We start from the raw sequence: 17,385 nt of genomic DNA, 5'->3' as shown, positions 1-17,385 counted from the left end.
GGATTTTCAGAGGGGAGAAACAGGGGAGTAGCGAGAAGAGAGGTGGATTAGCCGGGCAGCAAAGTTGAAGACAGACTGGAGTAGTGCAAGAGAGTAAGCGGGAAGGCGACAGAGGAGGGTGTTGCAGTAATCGAGATGGGAGATGATGAGGGCATGCACAAGAGTTTTAGTAGATTGTGGGCTGAGAAAGGGATGGATTCTGGCAATATTTTTGAGTTAGAGGTGACAGGAGGTGGCCAGAGTTTGGACGTGCGGTTTGAAGGACAGGGCAGAATCGAGAGTTACCCCAAGGCAGTGGATTTCAGGTTCGGGAGAGAGCATGATGCCATTTACCATAATAGATAGATCAAGTAGGGGGATACGTGAGATGGGGTAAAGATGATGATTTCGGTTTTGTCTACATTAAGTTTTAGGAAGCGATAGTTGAAGAAGGAGGATATGGCTGATCAACACTCAGAGATTCTGGACAGCAGAGAGGAGACATCTGGGCCAGAGAGGTAGATCTGAGTGTCATCCGCATACAGGTGGTACTGGAAGCCATGGGACTTTATGAGTTGTCCTAGGCCAAGGGTATAGATGGAAAAAAGTAGGGGCCCTAGGACAAAGCCTTGAGGGACTCCAACAGAGAGAGGGCAGGATGAGGAGGTAGTGTGGGAGTGGGAAACGCCAAATGTGCGGTCGGAAAGGTTTTATTATTACTTCATTTAAAAAATCTAAACTGCTTGTAAGAAATAGTTAAATGACATTTTATGTTAATTATTTTAATGAAGCAATAGTGAAATATTACAATATTTTATTTCCCTATTCTAGACTTATTGGACTATTTAGAATATTCACTTGGGCCAAAGGTGTAGCCCTAGCAGAGAATTCCAAATTTGGACAGGGGTGAGTAACCTGAATATGGCCTAATAATCCATGATAATGTCTTGAGAATAAGAGCACAGTAAGGGTCTGTTTCCACGATCAGGAAACGCTGCGTGTCTGACGCTGCATAGAGCCGCAGCGTCAGACACGCAGCGTCCAGATGTTACAGCATAGTGGAGGGGATTTAATGAAATCCCGTCTCCACTATGCGTGGTAACATGCACGCGGCGGCCCTGCGACTCCGGACATGCTGCGCGTCTTTTCAGATCGCAGCATGTCCGTATATCTTGCGGCGACGCTGCGTCGCCGCAAGATATAGCACAGGGCCCTATGGTGGGGAGCGATGATGCCGGATGTGTGCTATGAACACATCCGGCATCATCGCGTCCCAGAAAGGGGGCGGGGCTACCGCAGAGCGGCTAAGCCGCTCCGGCGATACCGCCGGCCATCCTGATCGTGGAAACATACCCTAAGACTTCCGAATAAATCGGAGTGAGATCAGAACGCAGTGTACTGACTGCCCCGCGGCTTTCCAGAGCCGAGTGTGACATCTTCATGTATCTCTATGCACCTGTCACACTTGGAAGAGTTGCCGACAAATCTGTGCACTGCGTGCCCATCTCGGTCCTATTTACACGTATTCCAATGTATTCCAATCTTGTTCTGATTTATATGGCTGCCTGACTGTGCCTTAATTTATACTAACCACCCTCAAGCACACCGAATCAGCGGGGCAGTGGCATACATAGAAATGTCCTAATTGGGCGCCCCTTTCCCCAAAAAAATATTGGATGCAGTACACATAGACATGGCGTATAGGAGCAGTCACAGATGGGCATACTTTCCTACTTTCAAAGACAAGTGAGTCATGTATTGTTTAACTTACCCAATAATTTTGCCCCCACAATAGGGAGGAATTCCTAGAATACTTTTTTTTTTTTACATTTTTTAGGTTTATGGTTCCTTTAAAATTACATTACACTGTAAATCCCAATGCAGAATTATGTCACTAATGCAACATGCAATCAGAAAAGTCAGCAAATTAGTCACAGAACGTAAATTAAATAGTTAAAGATAAGCTTATGAAATATAATTTTTATCTGTATTTACAAATGAAATGTCAACAGCAAGTAATATATTCAATCATAATAAATTTTGCAAATAAGTAGATACATTTGATAAAAAAAATCTTAAACCAGATGGCAGATGCCTATGAGTGCTGATGTTTAATATTTATGAAGGGCAGCGGCACTTCAAAGTCTTTGGCACCAATTCATAATTTGAGAATTGGTTTATTGGTTTGAAACTAAACCTGTCAAAAACTGAACTCCTCGTGTTCTCTCCCTCTACTAACCTACCTTTGCCTGACATTGCCATTTCCGTGTGCGGTTCCACCATTACTCCAAAGCAACATGCCCGCTGCCTTGGGGTCATCCTTGATTCTGACCTATCATTCACCCCCCACATTCGATCACTGGCTCGCTCTTCTTACCTGCATCTCAAAAACATTTCTAGAATTCGCCCTTTTCTTACTTTCGACTCTGCAAAAACTCTTACTGTTTCACTTATTCATTCTTGTCTGGACTATTGTAACTCTCTACTAATCGGCCTCCCTCTTACCAAACTTTCCCCACTCCAATCTGTCCTGAATGCTGCTGCCAGGATCATATTCCTCACCAACCGTTACACCGATGCCAGTCATTACACTGGCTACCCATCCACTCCAGAATCCAGTACAAAACTACTACCCTCATCCACAAAGCACTCCATGGCTCTGCACCACCCTACATCTCCTCTCTGGTCTCAGTCTACCACCCTTCCCGTGCCCTCCGCTCCGCTAATGACCTCAGGTTAGCATCCTCAATAATCAGAACCTCCCACTCCCGTCTCCAAGACTTTACACGTGCTGCGCCGATTCTTTGGAATGCACTACCTAGGCTAATACGATTAATCCCCAATCCCCACAGTTTTAAGCGTACCCTAAAAACTCACTTGTTCAGACTGGCCTACCGCCTCAGTGCATTAACCTAACGATCCCTGTGTGGCCTATTTATATAAAAAAAAAACAAAAAAAAAAAACAGGTTCCTCGCATCATGTTCTCATACACTTTATGCAGTTAATAGCCCTCTGTGTCTGTACTGTTACATACTTAGGCAGTTAACTGGTTCATGCAGCTTTACATGAACACCCGAGCCTTACACTATGGCCGGTCCGAATAACTAAAGCAATTGTTACCACCCACCTCTCGTGTCTCCCTTTTCCTCATAGTCTGTAAGCTTGCGAGCAGGGCCCTCATTCCTCCTGGTATCTGTTTTGAACTGTATTTCTGTTATGCTGTAATGTCTATTGTCTGTACAAGTCCCCTCTATAATTTGTAAAGCGCTGCGGAATATGTTGGCGCTATATAAATAAAAATTATTATTATTACTATTATGTCGCTATCTTTTATTTGTTGATATTTTTGAGACAAATTCTTCAAAATGGTGCATGTGGTTCATGAATTTTGGAAAAAATCAAAATTGGTCTAAATTTTTGTCTTTACTCTCTTTTGTGCCTTTTCAGAGAACTAAGGTGCATGATCCACTAAAATGTCCCAAAGTTTGTGCAAACAATTCAGGTGTTCAAATATTAACTCAAATAGGCACCAGAGTGTATTTGCACAAAAATTTAGCAATGCAATTTGATGAATCAGATGCAGAGTTCTGGAAAACAAAAACAACTCCTATAATAAATTTAGAAAAAGAGTTTGAAGCAAAGAATAAACTGGCCTAAAATATCAAACGATAAATATAATGAAGGCGCAAATGCAATAATGAATTGGGCCCTTTATGTTTATTTAGGGAGAACACTTCCGCAAAAATTCTTTAAATAAGAACAGAATTTTGTTTTTACCTTAGTCACCCATTTCACCCTGTTTTCATTAGTCACCCATTAAAAGGATTTTCTCAAAAAAGGGATTTTTTAAAAGCAAGAAATAGGGTTACTAGACAACATTCCTTGAGGGGCTAGTTTCCAAAATCGTGGTACTTGTTGGGGTATTTTACTGTTTAGGCTCTCGAAATGCGACATGGGGTCCACTTTCGATTTTAGACATTTTTCCTTTCATAAAAACAAACCATGCTCCTTCCCTCCTAAGCCCTGCCATGCACCCAAATTGTACTTTTCCTCACATATGGGGTCTCGGTGTACTAAGGAGAAATAGCACAACACATCTTGGTTTCCATTTTGTATTTTCTTACCAGTGGCGTAGGAAGGGGGGTGCGGGGGGGGCGGGCCGCCCCGGGCGGCACAATGCGGGGGGCGGCCGACACTGCAGGAGGAGGAAGAAAAAAAAAAAGACGCGGGCCCTTTAAATCTTCGGGCGGCGCCATCCGCCGCCAAGACCAGGCTCCCCCCACCCCTGGCCCCCGGCCCCCGCTCTAATACTCACCTCTCCTGGTTCCTGCGGCAGCTGCAGCGTCTTCAGCGCCCTCTGACTCTGCGACGTCTCAGGGCAGAGGGCGCGATGACGTCATCACTGTGTGCGCCGCTCAGCCTCTCTGTCCTGAGCGTTGCAGAGCCGGAGAGACGCTGACTGGCTGCACCGGACCTGCGCTAGGAACGGGAGAGGTGAGGATTTTTTTTTTTTTTATGTCTGACTCTGGGGGCAATGCTGGAGACACTGCGGCAATACTGGAGACCATGGGGCAGATTGCTGGACACACCGGGGCAATACTGGAGACCATGGGGCAGATTGCTGGACACACTGGGGCAATACTGGAGACCATGGGGCAGAATGCTGGACACACTGGGGCAATACTGAAGACCATGGGGCAGAATGCTGGACACACTGGGGCAATACTGGAGACCATGGGGCAGAATGCTGGACACACTGGGGCAATACAGGAGACCATGGGGCAGATTGCTGGACACACTGGGGCAATACTGGAGACCCTGGGGCAGATTTCTGGACACATTGAGGCAATGCTGGAGACCCTGGGGAAGACTTCTGGACACACTGGGGCAGATTTCTGGACATACTGGGGCAATGCTGGAGACCCTGGGGCAGATTTCTGGACACTGGGGCAGATTGCTGGACACGCTGGGGCAATGCTGTGCATGCTGGCGCAGATTGCTGTGCACGCTGGGGCAGATTGCTGTGCACACTGGGGCAGATTGCTGTGCACGCTGGGGCAGATTGCTGTGCACGCTGGGGCAGATTGCTGTGCACGCTGGGGCAGATTGCTGTGCACGCTGGGGCAGATTGCTGTGCACTCTGGGGCAGATTGCTGTGCACTCTGGGGCAGATTGCTGTGCACACTGGGGCAGATTGCTGTGCACACTGGGGGCAATGCTGGGCACACTGGGGGCAATGCTGGAGACCCTGGGGCAGATTTCTGGACACACTGGGGCAATGCTGGACACTGGGGCAGATTGCTGGCACTGGGGCAGATTGCTGGACACACTGGGGGCAATGCTGGACACACTGGGGCAATGCTGGACACACTGGGGCAATACTGGAGACCCTGGGGCAGATTTCTGGACACATTGAGGCAATGCTGGAGACCCTGGGGCAGATTTCTGGACACACTGGGGCAGATTTCTGGATATACTGGGGCAATGCTGGAGACCCTGGGGCAGATTTCTGGACACTGGGGCAATACTGGACACTGGGGCAGATTGCTGGACACGCTGGGGCAATGCTGGACACTGTGGCAGATTGCTGTGCACACTGTGGCAGATTGCTGTGCACACTGTGGCAGATTGCTGTGCACACTGGGGCAGATTGCTGTGCACACTGGGGCAATGCTGGAGACCCTGGGGCAGATTTCTGGACACACTGGGGCAATGCTGGACACTGGGGAAGATTGCTGGACACACTGGGGGTAATATGCTGGACACACTGGGGCAATGCTGGACAACATGAGGGTAATATGCTGGACACACTGGGGGCAGGACTTGAGGCATGGGCAGAATGTAGATACGGGGCATGATTGGAGACATGGGGCAGGATTGGATCATGGGGCAGGATTGGATCATGGGGCAGGACGGATACGATGGAGGCTGGTGGGGCAGGATGGGGAGATCATATGGGGTAGAATGGATACTCATGAGGGCAGGATGCGAGAACATATGGCTGGAGCCAGGAATGAGATAAACGGGGCAGGGTGGGGAATATTATTACCATAGGGGGTAATTAAGGGATATTATTACTGCAGTGATGTATTTATTTTATTTTTTGAGTATACTGTTTTAAATGAGGGGGCGGTCCTGTTACTGTGCAGAGTGAGACTATGTCACCTTTTTTTCTTCATGTGGTGTAATGTAGAAGTTGTGAAAAATTAAGTAATGTGTTCTGCAAGCGGAGCTCGAGATAACTGTGTTATTTCCTTCAGAAACGAGTCCTGGCTGGAAGGATTGATGGCGGTCTGTGCTGGATGAAAGATCAAGGACTTCACCTAGACACGTCACTGGTGAGTCAGTGTTACCTATACACTGACACTATACACTGTATACTATATACAGCGGTCCTGTGTACAATGTCACCAGTGATCACTGTATTATCTATACATTATATACAGAGTTCCTGTGTATAATACCACCAGTGATCTCTGTATTACCTCTACACAGACACTGCATACTAAGTACAGATCTCCTGTGAATACTGGCACTTATGGTGATAGTATTGTGGTTTTTTTTTTTTATTACTGATCAGTATTGTAGTATTCAGTCACTATGTATGTGGTGGTAATATGTGGTCTGGAAATGGTGTGGTGGTATTTGTCCCTTGTATGTAGTATTATTCGGTCACTATGTGGTCTGGTCATGGTGTGGTGGTATTAAGTCACAGGTTTGGCATGTGGGGGTGACACCATTAGGCCCAGTTTAAGTTCTACAAAACAGGAAAACCATTTTTGGTAACCTTTGTGTGTATTGAGCCGGGGGAGGGGGGGGCGCCAAACTCGGGAACAGCCCCGGGCGGCAAAAGCTCTAGCTATGCCTCTGTTTCTTACCCTTGTGAAAATAACAAATTTGGGGCTAAAGTAAATTTTTTAATGTTTATTTTTTGCTTACACATTGCTTCAGTTCCTGTGAAGCAACTGAAAAATGTATTATCTTCTTGAATGTGGTTTTGAGGACATTGAAGGGTACAGTTTTTAGAATGGTGTCACTTTTGGTGTAAATTTTGGGCATTTTCTTTCATATAAGCCCCTCAAAGTCACTTCAAATGAGATGTGGACCCTAAAAAAATAGTATAGTAAATTTTGTCTGAAAAATTAGAAATTGCTGATCAACTTTGAACCTTTCAAACTTCCTTACAAAATATAAATTATGTTTCAAAAATTGTTCTGATGTAAAGTAGACATGTGATAACTATTTTGTGTCACATAACTCTCTGGTTTAAGGGCATAAAAATGAAAAGTTTGAAAATTGATAAATTTATGACAACTTTCCAATATTTTCACAAATAAACGCAAGTAGCATTGAACAAGTTTTACCACTATCACGGACTACACTATGTCACGAGAAAACAGTCTCAGAATAGGTGGAATCCATTCAATGATTCCAGAGTTATTACGTCATAAATTGACGCTGGTCAGAATTGAAAAAATTGGCCTGGTCAGGAAGATAAAAACAGGCTCCGGGTGAAGGGGTTAATAAAGAATATTTTTTTGCAGAAAGAAGTGTCCCCAATTGGGTCTAGGTTCTCACCTTCTCTAGCTATTTTATTTGTTTCCTGGTGGGAAAGTTTTCATATTTAGGCCGGCGTCACACTAGAGAGAAATACGGACGAGTGAGAGGCGCAAAAACAATGCATTGCACTCGGACCAATGTCTCTATATGGGACAGCTCCCATCAGCCGTATATTTCACGGCCGTATTTTACGTGCTGAGAAAATTGCAGCATGCTGCGATTGTCACCGTATTACACCCGAAATACGCCAATGCAAGTCTATGTGTGCAAGAAAATCTCGCACACCACATGGACCATCAGTGTGACTTGCGAGAAATACGCAGCGGTGTTCTATAGAAAAGCCGGCAATTCAGTGCGGTGTACAGTAAAATCACACTGACAGGTTAAAATAGAATAGATAGAATAAATGTCTACACATAGTATATGTACAGTATATACATACATATATATATGTCATTGACACATATATATATATGTAATTGAATTACCCACTTTTATGCTATCTAGCTTTGTATGAAAGAAAAATATATATACGGTATATGTCCCACTGACATATACTGTTTATATATATATATATATATATATATATATATATACTGAATATATGTTCTCATGAATATTTGAGGCCATGGATCCATTATGCGGGTCCGCAAGTACATGGTCCTCTCCCCTCTGTACCAGTCTGTCATTGTAAATTTGTTTACAAATGTAAACGATATTTATAACTCTGTATGTAACCCCTTTCTCATGTACAGCACCATGGAATTAATGGTGCTATATAAATAAATAATAATAATTATTATTATATGTATATTTTGCAAACCGGCGGGAAAATCTCGCCATAAGGATGAAACACGGATACTTTTTGGAGAAAAAAACCCCATCCTCGCATTGAATACGGATGACATATGGATCACTGTTCGTGAACATTTCTGTGTATCTCGGCCGTAAAAAACGGACCGTATTTTTATACGTTAGGTGTGACGCCAGCCTTACTCTGACATTAACCCTTTTGGTGATCAGTTGATGTGGTATGACCGCTATGTCGATGACATCCTCATTATTTGGAGAGAAGACATGGCAGTTATGCCAAATTTCATTAAATATCTAAATATGAAATATATCAATTCAATGCTTCGTATTCCGATAAAACTATGCAATTTTTAGACATTGAATTGTCAGGGAATACGGATTTGAAAGTGGTTCACACAGCTCTGTTTAGAAAACCAGCTATTTATTTTTGCGAGCAGACAGGTGCCACGCAGATCACACAATAAAGACAATCCCGCATGATGAACTTTTGATAGCAAAATAAATTTGCTCATGGGAAAATATTTTTTAAAAGGAAAGTTTAATCATTAAAAAACTGCTAAAAGATAGAGGATATAAGTGTGCTGAAATTGTTTCATCATATAAAAAGGTAAAAAATATGAATAGAGAATTTATTTTAGAAAAGACAATTTATCACCTACATTTAGCACACCTTATAATGCTAATTTCAAAGACTTAAAGAAAATATTTTTGAAATATGCTTTTACCTAGTTTATACATCGGAAAAATTGCAAGTAAGACATGGTTGACACAAAAAGGATTTTTAAAATGCGATAAAAGCTTGCATATGCCCCTATGATGAAAAAAAAAGTCCATAATACTAACTAATAATAAATATATAAAAAATGTCTTATAGATAGATATACAGGAAAGATATTTATCTTGGTACCGTGCTAGCCAGTAGATGGAAAAATATTTAGAATTGAGAGTCCTCAGTGGTTTATACCTTTTAATGGCTAACTGAAAAGATGGTAACAAATTGCAAACTTTCGAGACTACACAGGTCTCTTCATCCGGCAAAGACTATAAGAAATTCTGGAGAATCACATATTTATGCACAAAACATCACAGAAAAAAAAACATGGATAAGACGGGTGACATGAAGCAGAGTTACCATGGGTGATAAACAGTTATGTCCATAAATATTGGACCAGTTCTTAGATAGCGAATGTTTTATTGTCCTCTGATTGGGGTCTGGTTCTGTTGTGATGACCCCACATAGTCTGAAGGGCAAATTCCTTAGTTCCTTAGTTGATGTAAAAAGACATAAATCCATGCGACATATTCATTCCTGCACTAAGACTGTCAAAGGCCATCATCAGTTTATGTTCCCATATTCTTCTGTCTTTTTCAGATTTGAAGTTACCTTTTAAAACAAGTAATTTCATGTCCATAATGTTATGATTGGGGAGACAAAAATGTATTGCCACAGGTAGATCCATTCTTTTTTCTCTTATTGTATGGCCGTGAGAATTCATCCTTGTCCTCAGTTTTTGCCCTGTCTCCCCCACATATAGACCCCCAGTTGGACATTTAGTACAAATAATTAGGGTACCGTCACACTATACGATTTACCTACGATCACGACCAGCGATATGACCTGGCCGTGATCGTAGGTAAATCGTAGTGTGGTCGCTGGGGAGCTGTCACACAGACCGCTCTCCAGCGACCAAGATGCCGAGGTCCCTGGGTAACCAGGGTAAACATCGGGTAACTAAGCGCAGGACCGCGCTTAGTTACCCGATGTTTACCCTGGTTACAAGCGTTAAACTAAAAAAAAACAAACAGCACATACTTACATTCTGGTGTCTGTCAGGTCCCTTGCAGTCTGCTTCCCGCACTCAGTGACTGCCGGCCGTAAAGTGAAAGTGAAATCACAGCCGCTGTGCTCTGCTTTCACTTTACGGCCGGCAGTCACAGTGCTGGAAGCAGACTGCAAGGGACCTGACGGACACCAGAATGTAAGTATGTGCTGTTTGTTTTTTTTTAGTTTAACGCTTGTAACCAGGGTAAACATCGGGTAACTAAGCGCGGTCCTGCGCTTAGTTACCCGATGTTTACCCTGGTTACAAGCGAACGCATCGCTGGATCGCATCGCTAGATCGGTGTCACACACACCGATCTAGCGATGACAGCGGGAGATCCAGCGATGAAAGAAAGTTCTAAACGATCTGCTACGACGTACGATTCTCAGCAGGATCCCTGATCGCTGCTGCGTGTCAGACACAGCGATATCGTAACGATATCGCTGGAACGTCACGAATCGTACCGTCGTAGCGATCGAAATGTTATAGTGTGACGGTACCCTTAGGTACACCACATTAGATGTGATGCAGCTGAAAGTACCTGGTATCTTTTATCTTGGATTTTTATCTTGTCCGTGGTCATTATAAATGGACAGGTTTTACATTTTTTCTGGTTGCAAGGAAAGGTTCCTGCAGCTGTTGGAGAGGACAGGGAGCTTTTGACAATGATGCTTCTTAGATTTGGGGCTGCCTAAAACACAGTAGTGGGGGGTCTGGGAAAATGGATTGTAAGCGGGCATCTTTTTGTAGTAAAGGTTGTAATTTACGGGCAGCTCCCCCTAGCACCTCCAGATTTGGATTGTAGGTGACTACTAGAGGCACTATTTTCTTTAGTTTTGTAATGTAGCAGGTGATTCCTTGATATTCTGGTGGCTCTTGTAATCTGGTTTTCAATTGTTCTTGGATGGTAGCCCTGAATCAAAAAGGTCTTTCTGAAGCGACCAAGGTGTTCATCCCTATCCATTGGGTTGGAACATATATGATTGTATCTGATGGCTAGGCTGTAGACAATAGAGTTTTTTATGAGTTTTGGATGGAAACTGTCCCATTTAAGGCATGTTGGACGGTTGATTGGCTTCTGAAACAGAGATGTCTCTATTTTATTGTTCTGCAGCTTAATGATGGTGTCCAAAAAGTTAATTTCAGTGCAGGAGTAGTTGAGTGTTAAGTTGATGGTAGGATGGAATTGATTAAACTGTTCATGGAACGTATTTAGCTGTGGCTCAGACTCCGTCCAGATGATTAAAATGTCATCAATGTAGCAGTAGTAGGCCAGGGGCCTGAGGGGACATGAGGACAAAAAGTCGCTTTCAAGTTTGGCAAAAGAAAAGATTTGCATACTGTGGAGCCATTTTACTTCCCATTGCTGTAACAGTCTCCTGTAGATAGATCTTGTTGTCAAATTCAAAGTAATTGTGGGTGAGGATGAATTTTATAAGTTTCACCACAGAATCAGCATCAGTTCCTGTGTTTTCCAGGAAGAATTTGCAGGTATTTAATCCATCCTGGTGTGGGATATTGGAGTACAAAGATTCCACATCCATGGTGGCCAGGATGGTTCCTTCTGGTAGAGAACCTATTGCTGATAGTTTGTTCAATAGGTCAGTTTTTTTTTTCTGTGATGTTTTGTGCATAAATTTGTGATTCTCCAGAATTTCTTTTAGTCTATGCCTGATGAAGAGGCCTGAGTAGTCTCGAAAGCTTGCAATTTGTTACCATCTTTTCAGTTAGCCATTAAAAGGTATCAACCACTGAGGACTCTCAATTGTAAATATTTTTTTATAGATAGATATATAAATTGTGACAATCATCATTTGGTATAGTGGGCAGTAATGCATTACATGCAAATTACAATATATTAGGTGCACCACAAGAAAAATGAAAAAAAAGTGTCAAAACATATTTATAACGTCACAAAAGGTAATAACACTCATGTTGGAGTGGCTAAATATTTTATTGAGGTAGTATACAAAGTTTTATATGCTATGGTGCTGAAAGAGTAAAATGTCCCGAAAGAGTCCGGAGGAAAGGTGTTTTTAAGCAAAATGCTCTGGATCCTTAAAATGAATTGCCGAACAGCCTAATAGATTGAATTTTCACAATGACACAATGTATTGTATTGATAATATGAAATTGATGGAATATACTTGTATATAATGTCTGTGAATTGAGTCATCTGCATTGAGTTGTTTGCAAAGGTTTTAAATAGATTCTGAGAATAAAGAATATTTTACAATTTTATATCTGGTCATACTTGATTTTTCCCACACTCGTTTTTTTCCCATGTTTTTCCTGGCCAGCAGAGCAACCAGGTTCCACCCGACAAGCAGAATCTATATGCAGAGTGGTGAGTTAATTTCAACTATATATTTATACTTATAAATGAGATCTCCTCTGAATAGTCTTTGTTCCAAGCTTAACAAGCCCAACTTTCCCAATCCCTCATCATATGAGAGGCCTTCCAATCTCGTAAAACTTTTACTCAAACTTCAATCCACGGCATCCTGTAAAGGCCAGAGATTGATAGCATCCTTTATCAAAGCTTTTGGGGTGCCTGTTTGCTCCTGGCTTTTGCCTAGCCTGACACACCTATATCTATTAGGTTACACCACAAATGAGAGGCAGGTTAACGGGGAAGTGAGATATTTGATTGCTGCACCTGCCCAAACCTCCAAGAGAGCACTCTGAAAAATTCTGTAAGGCCGCGTTCACACGTTCAATATTTGATCAGTCTTTTACTTCAGTATTTGTAAGCCAATGGTTTTGGCTTACAAATGGGTGTGGGTGATAAATATAGAAATGGTGACGTGTTTCTATTATACTTTTCCTCTCCTGGTTTTGGTTTACACATACTGAGGTAAAAACCTCATCAAATACTGAATGTGTGAATGTGGCCTAACACACACTGATCATCCAGTGAAGTGAATAAAAACAGCCCCTCATGTTATGCTTGCATGGACAGTCAATCTGAACAACAAAGACTAGAGGTGTGTGTGCTCAAAAGTGAAGTGCGTGCCAATATGCCTTCGATGTGTGAGATTCAAGTCTTAGTTATTGCAGGAAATCTACGGTGACCCACTAGTAATGAGGGAGCATACTCAGATAAGGTGTTATCTGATCTCACTTGTGTCTTAATTGAGTACTTTCAGCGCGCTCGAAAAGTATGCTCAAGTCGCCGCGTCTGCATGTCTCACAGCTATTCGACAGCCGCAACACATGCAGTGATTGCCATCTTGTTAGGCAATCCCTGCATGTGTTGTGGCTGTCGAACAGCAACGAGACATGCACCTGCGGTTAGTCGAGCACACTGAAATGCTGGATTACCACTCGAGCATGCTTGGATTATCCCTGCACGCTCGCTCATCACTGGCCACCACTTCAAGGGTATTTCTGATTCCTTTTCTGTGTTTTCAGCTATTTACTAAAATGGAACTACAAAAATGTCTGGAAAATCCTACTAGAATAGCTAAGCTTTATATGTAGTTAATCAGAATCACTTTAAATCAGGGGTGGGGAATCTTTTTGCTGCGAAGAGCCATTTGGATATTTATACCATCCTTCGGGGCCATACAGACTCTGCCCACAATGTACATCCTGACTCTGGAACTGGTTTCAGGACGTAATCTTTCATTGCATGCCCTTCAGTGTTCAGTAGTGAACACTGCGTGTGTGCTAACAGAGGAAAAATAAATTAATGAGCTTGTGGCAATCAAAATACAGCTCCTTGCCTAAGGATGCGGTCCCTGAGAATCTGCCCGGGGGCCTGATAAAAGGTCATCAAGGGCCGTAAATGTCTCTGGGACCTGAGATTCCCCCCCTGCTTTAAATGATGGCAGCTGTGAGCTAACTACTATTTATCATGCTTTTAAAGGGGTTTTCCAGACAGGAACTGCGGTGATATCCATACTCCTGGCCACAGCCAGTCTAGTGGGTATGGCCTTGCTCCATACACATTTATTAAACGGCCGCTCCCACTGGATGGCCGCGTCATTAGATGTGCACGGAATTACTGTATACACTAGATGGGTTCTGTCCTGGAGTATGCATAATGCATACATGAGTGCCACATAGAAAGCGGCGAATCCTTGCAGTGCACAGTGGGAGGATTCATAAGTCTGCAGTCACATGTTGGGAAGGGATTAAGCATTTTTTTTTATTTTTTTTCGTCCCCATTGCTTTATTTCCTTTACACCATTAAAGGGAACCTGTCACGTGAGAAAAATGTTACTAACATAAAGACATGGGGTTAATCTGCAGGTTAATAGCATTCTGAACCTGCCTGACATCTGAACTTGCTTTTGAGACATGAATTTACCTGGATTTTATTAGCCCGTCCTTTTAGGTAAAGTCCCGGGATTGTAACGTTTTCATTTTTGAATACCTGTTTTAACACCTTAGTGACAGAGCCAATTTGGTACTTAATGACCGAGCCAATTTTTGTAATTCTGTCCACTGTCACTTTATGAGCTAATAACTCTGGAATGCTTTAACAGATCCCGCTGATTCTGAGACTGTTTTTTCGTGACATATTGAACTTCATGTTAGTGGTAACATTTCTTGCAATTATTTATGAAAAAAATTTAAATATGGCGAAAATGTTTAAAATTTAGCAATTTTCAAACTTTGAATTTTTATACCCTTAAATCAGAGACATATGTCACACAAAATAGTTAATAAATAACATTTCCCACATGTCTACTTTACATCAGCACAATTTTGGAAACAACATTTTTTTTGTTAGGAAGTTATAAGGGTTAAAAGTTGACCAGCGATTTCTCATTTTTACAACAAAATTTACAAAACCATTTTTTTAGGGACCACCTCACATTTAGAGTCACTTTGAGGGGTGTATATGACAGAAAATACCCAAACTTGACACCATTCGAAAAACTACACCCATCAAGGTGCTCAAAACCACATTCAAGAAGTTTACTAACCCTTTACGTGCTTCACAGGAACTGAAACAATGTGGAAGGAAAAAATGAACATTTAACTTTTTTGTAAACATTTTACTTCAGAACCAATTTTTTTTATTTTCACAAGTGTAAAAAGAGAAAATGAACCACAAAATTTGTTGTGCAATTTCTCCTGAATATGCCGATACCCCATATGTGGGGATAAACCCCTGTTTGGGCGCACGGCAAGGCTTGGAAATGAAGGAGCACCGTTTGACTTTTTCAATGCAGAATTGGATGGAATTGAGATCGGACGCCATGTCACGTTTGGAGAGCCCCTGATGTGCCTAAACAGTGGAAACCCCCACAAGTGAAACCATTTTGGAAACTAGACCCTTTAAGGAACTTGTCTAGATATGTGGTGAGCACTTTAAACCCCCAGGTGCTTCACAGAAGTTTATAAAGTAGAGCTGTGAAAATAAAAAATAGCATTTTTTCTACAAAAATGATTTTTCGCCCCCAAATTTTTATTTTCACAAAGGTAACAGGAGAAATTAGACCCCAAAAGTTGTTGTGCAATTTTTCCTGAGTATGCTGATACCCCAAATGTGGGGGTAAATGTTATGACCTGGTGGTCAGGACAATAATGGACCTGGTGGTTAAGAGCACACGGAATGACCTGATAGTTACTGATAATAAGGACGAGCTCTGGGACGTGGTAACTCTGCTGACCGCAATCCCTAATCCTATCACGCACACTAGAAATAGCCGTGGATTGCTCCTAACGCTCCCTATGCAACTCGGCACAGCCTAAGGAACTAGCTAGCCCTGAAGATAGAAAAATAAAGCCTACCTTGCCTCAGAGAAATTCCCCAAAGGAAAAGGCAGCCCCCCACATATAATGACTGTGAGTAAAGATGAAATTACAAACACAGAGATGAAATAGATTTAGCAAAGTGTGGCCCGACTAACTGAACAGACTGAGGATAGGAAAGGTTGATTTGCGGTCAGCACAAAAACCTACAAAAAGACCACGCAGAGGGCGCAAAAAGACCCTCCGCACCGACTCACGGTGCGGAGGCGCTCCCTCTGCGTCCCAGAGCTTCCAGCAAGCAAGACAACAATAAAAATAGCAAGCTGGACAGAAAAATAGCAAACCAAAGAAAAACAAGCAGGAACTTAACTTCTGCTGGGAAGACAGTTCACAAGAACGATCCAGGAGTGAACTAGACCAATACTGGAACATTGACAGGTGGCATGGAGCAAAGATCCAAGTGGAGCTAAATAGAGCAGCCAGCTAACGAATTAACCTCGTCACCTGTGGAAGGAAACTCAGAAACACCCACCAGAGGAAGTCCATGGACAGAACCAGCCGAAGTACCATTCATGACCACAGGAGGGAGCCCGACAACAGAATTCACAACAGGTAAACCACAGTTTGGGCGCACAGCAGAGCTTGGAAGAGAAGGAGTTCCGTTTGACTTTTTCAATGCAGAATTGGCTGGAATTGAGATCGGACGCCATGTTGCGTTTGGAGAGCCCCTGATGTGTCTAAACAGTGGAAACCCCCCACAAGTGACCCCATTTTGGAACTTATCTAGATGTGTGGTGAGCACTTTTAACCCCCAATTGCTTCACAGAAATTTATAACGTAGAGCCGTGAAAATAAAAAATCCTTTTTTTTCCCTCAAAAATGATTTTTTTAGCTCACAATTATTTATTTTCTCAAGGGTAACAGGAGAAATTGGACCCCAAAATTTGTTGTCCAGTTTGTCCTGATATGCTGACCCCCAAAGAGCTTATCTAGATGTGTGGTGAGCTCTATGAACCCCCAACTGCTTCACAGAAGTTTATAATGTAGAGCCATGAAAATCAAAAATCAGAATTTTTCCACAAAAATGATCTTTTCACCCCCAAATTTTTACTTTCAGAAGGGTAACAGGAGAAATTGGACCCCAAAATTTATTGTGCAATTTATGCTGAGTACGCTGATACCCCATATGTGGGGGGACCACTGTTTGAGCGCATGGCAGACCTCGGAAGGGAAGGAACACCGTTTTGGAATGCAGACTTTGATAGAATGGTATGTGGGCATTATGATGCATTTGCAGAACCCCTGATGTACCTAAACAGTAGAAACCCCCCACAAGTGACCCCATTTTGGAAATTAGACCCCCCCGAGGAACTTATCTAGATGTGTGGTAAGCACATTGAAAGCCCAAGTGCTTCACCGAAGTTTATAATGCAGAGTCTTGAAAATATTTTTTTTTTCACAAAAATGATTTGTTTTAGCCCCCAATTTTTTTATTTTCCC

The sequence above is a fragment of the Ranitomeya imitator genome, chromosome 2, assembly GCF_032444005.1.
Source record: "Ranitomeya imitator isolate aRanImi1 chromosome 2, aRanImi1.pri, whole genome shotgun sequence".
NCBI classification, from domain to species: domain Eukaryota; kingdom Metazoa; phylum Chordata; class Amphibia; order Anura; family Dendrobatidae; genus Ranitomeya; species Ranitomeya imitator.
The sequence above is the reverse complement of the archived record's forward strand: the minus strand, read 5'-3'. Positions refer to the sequence as shown.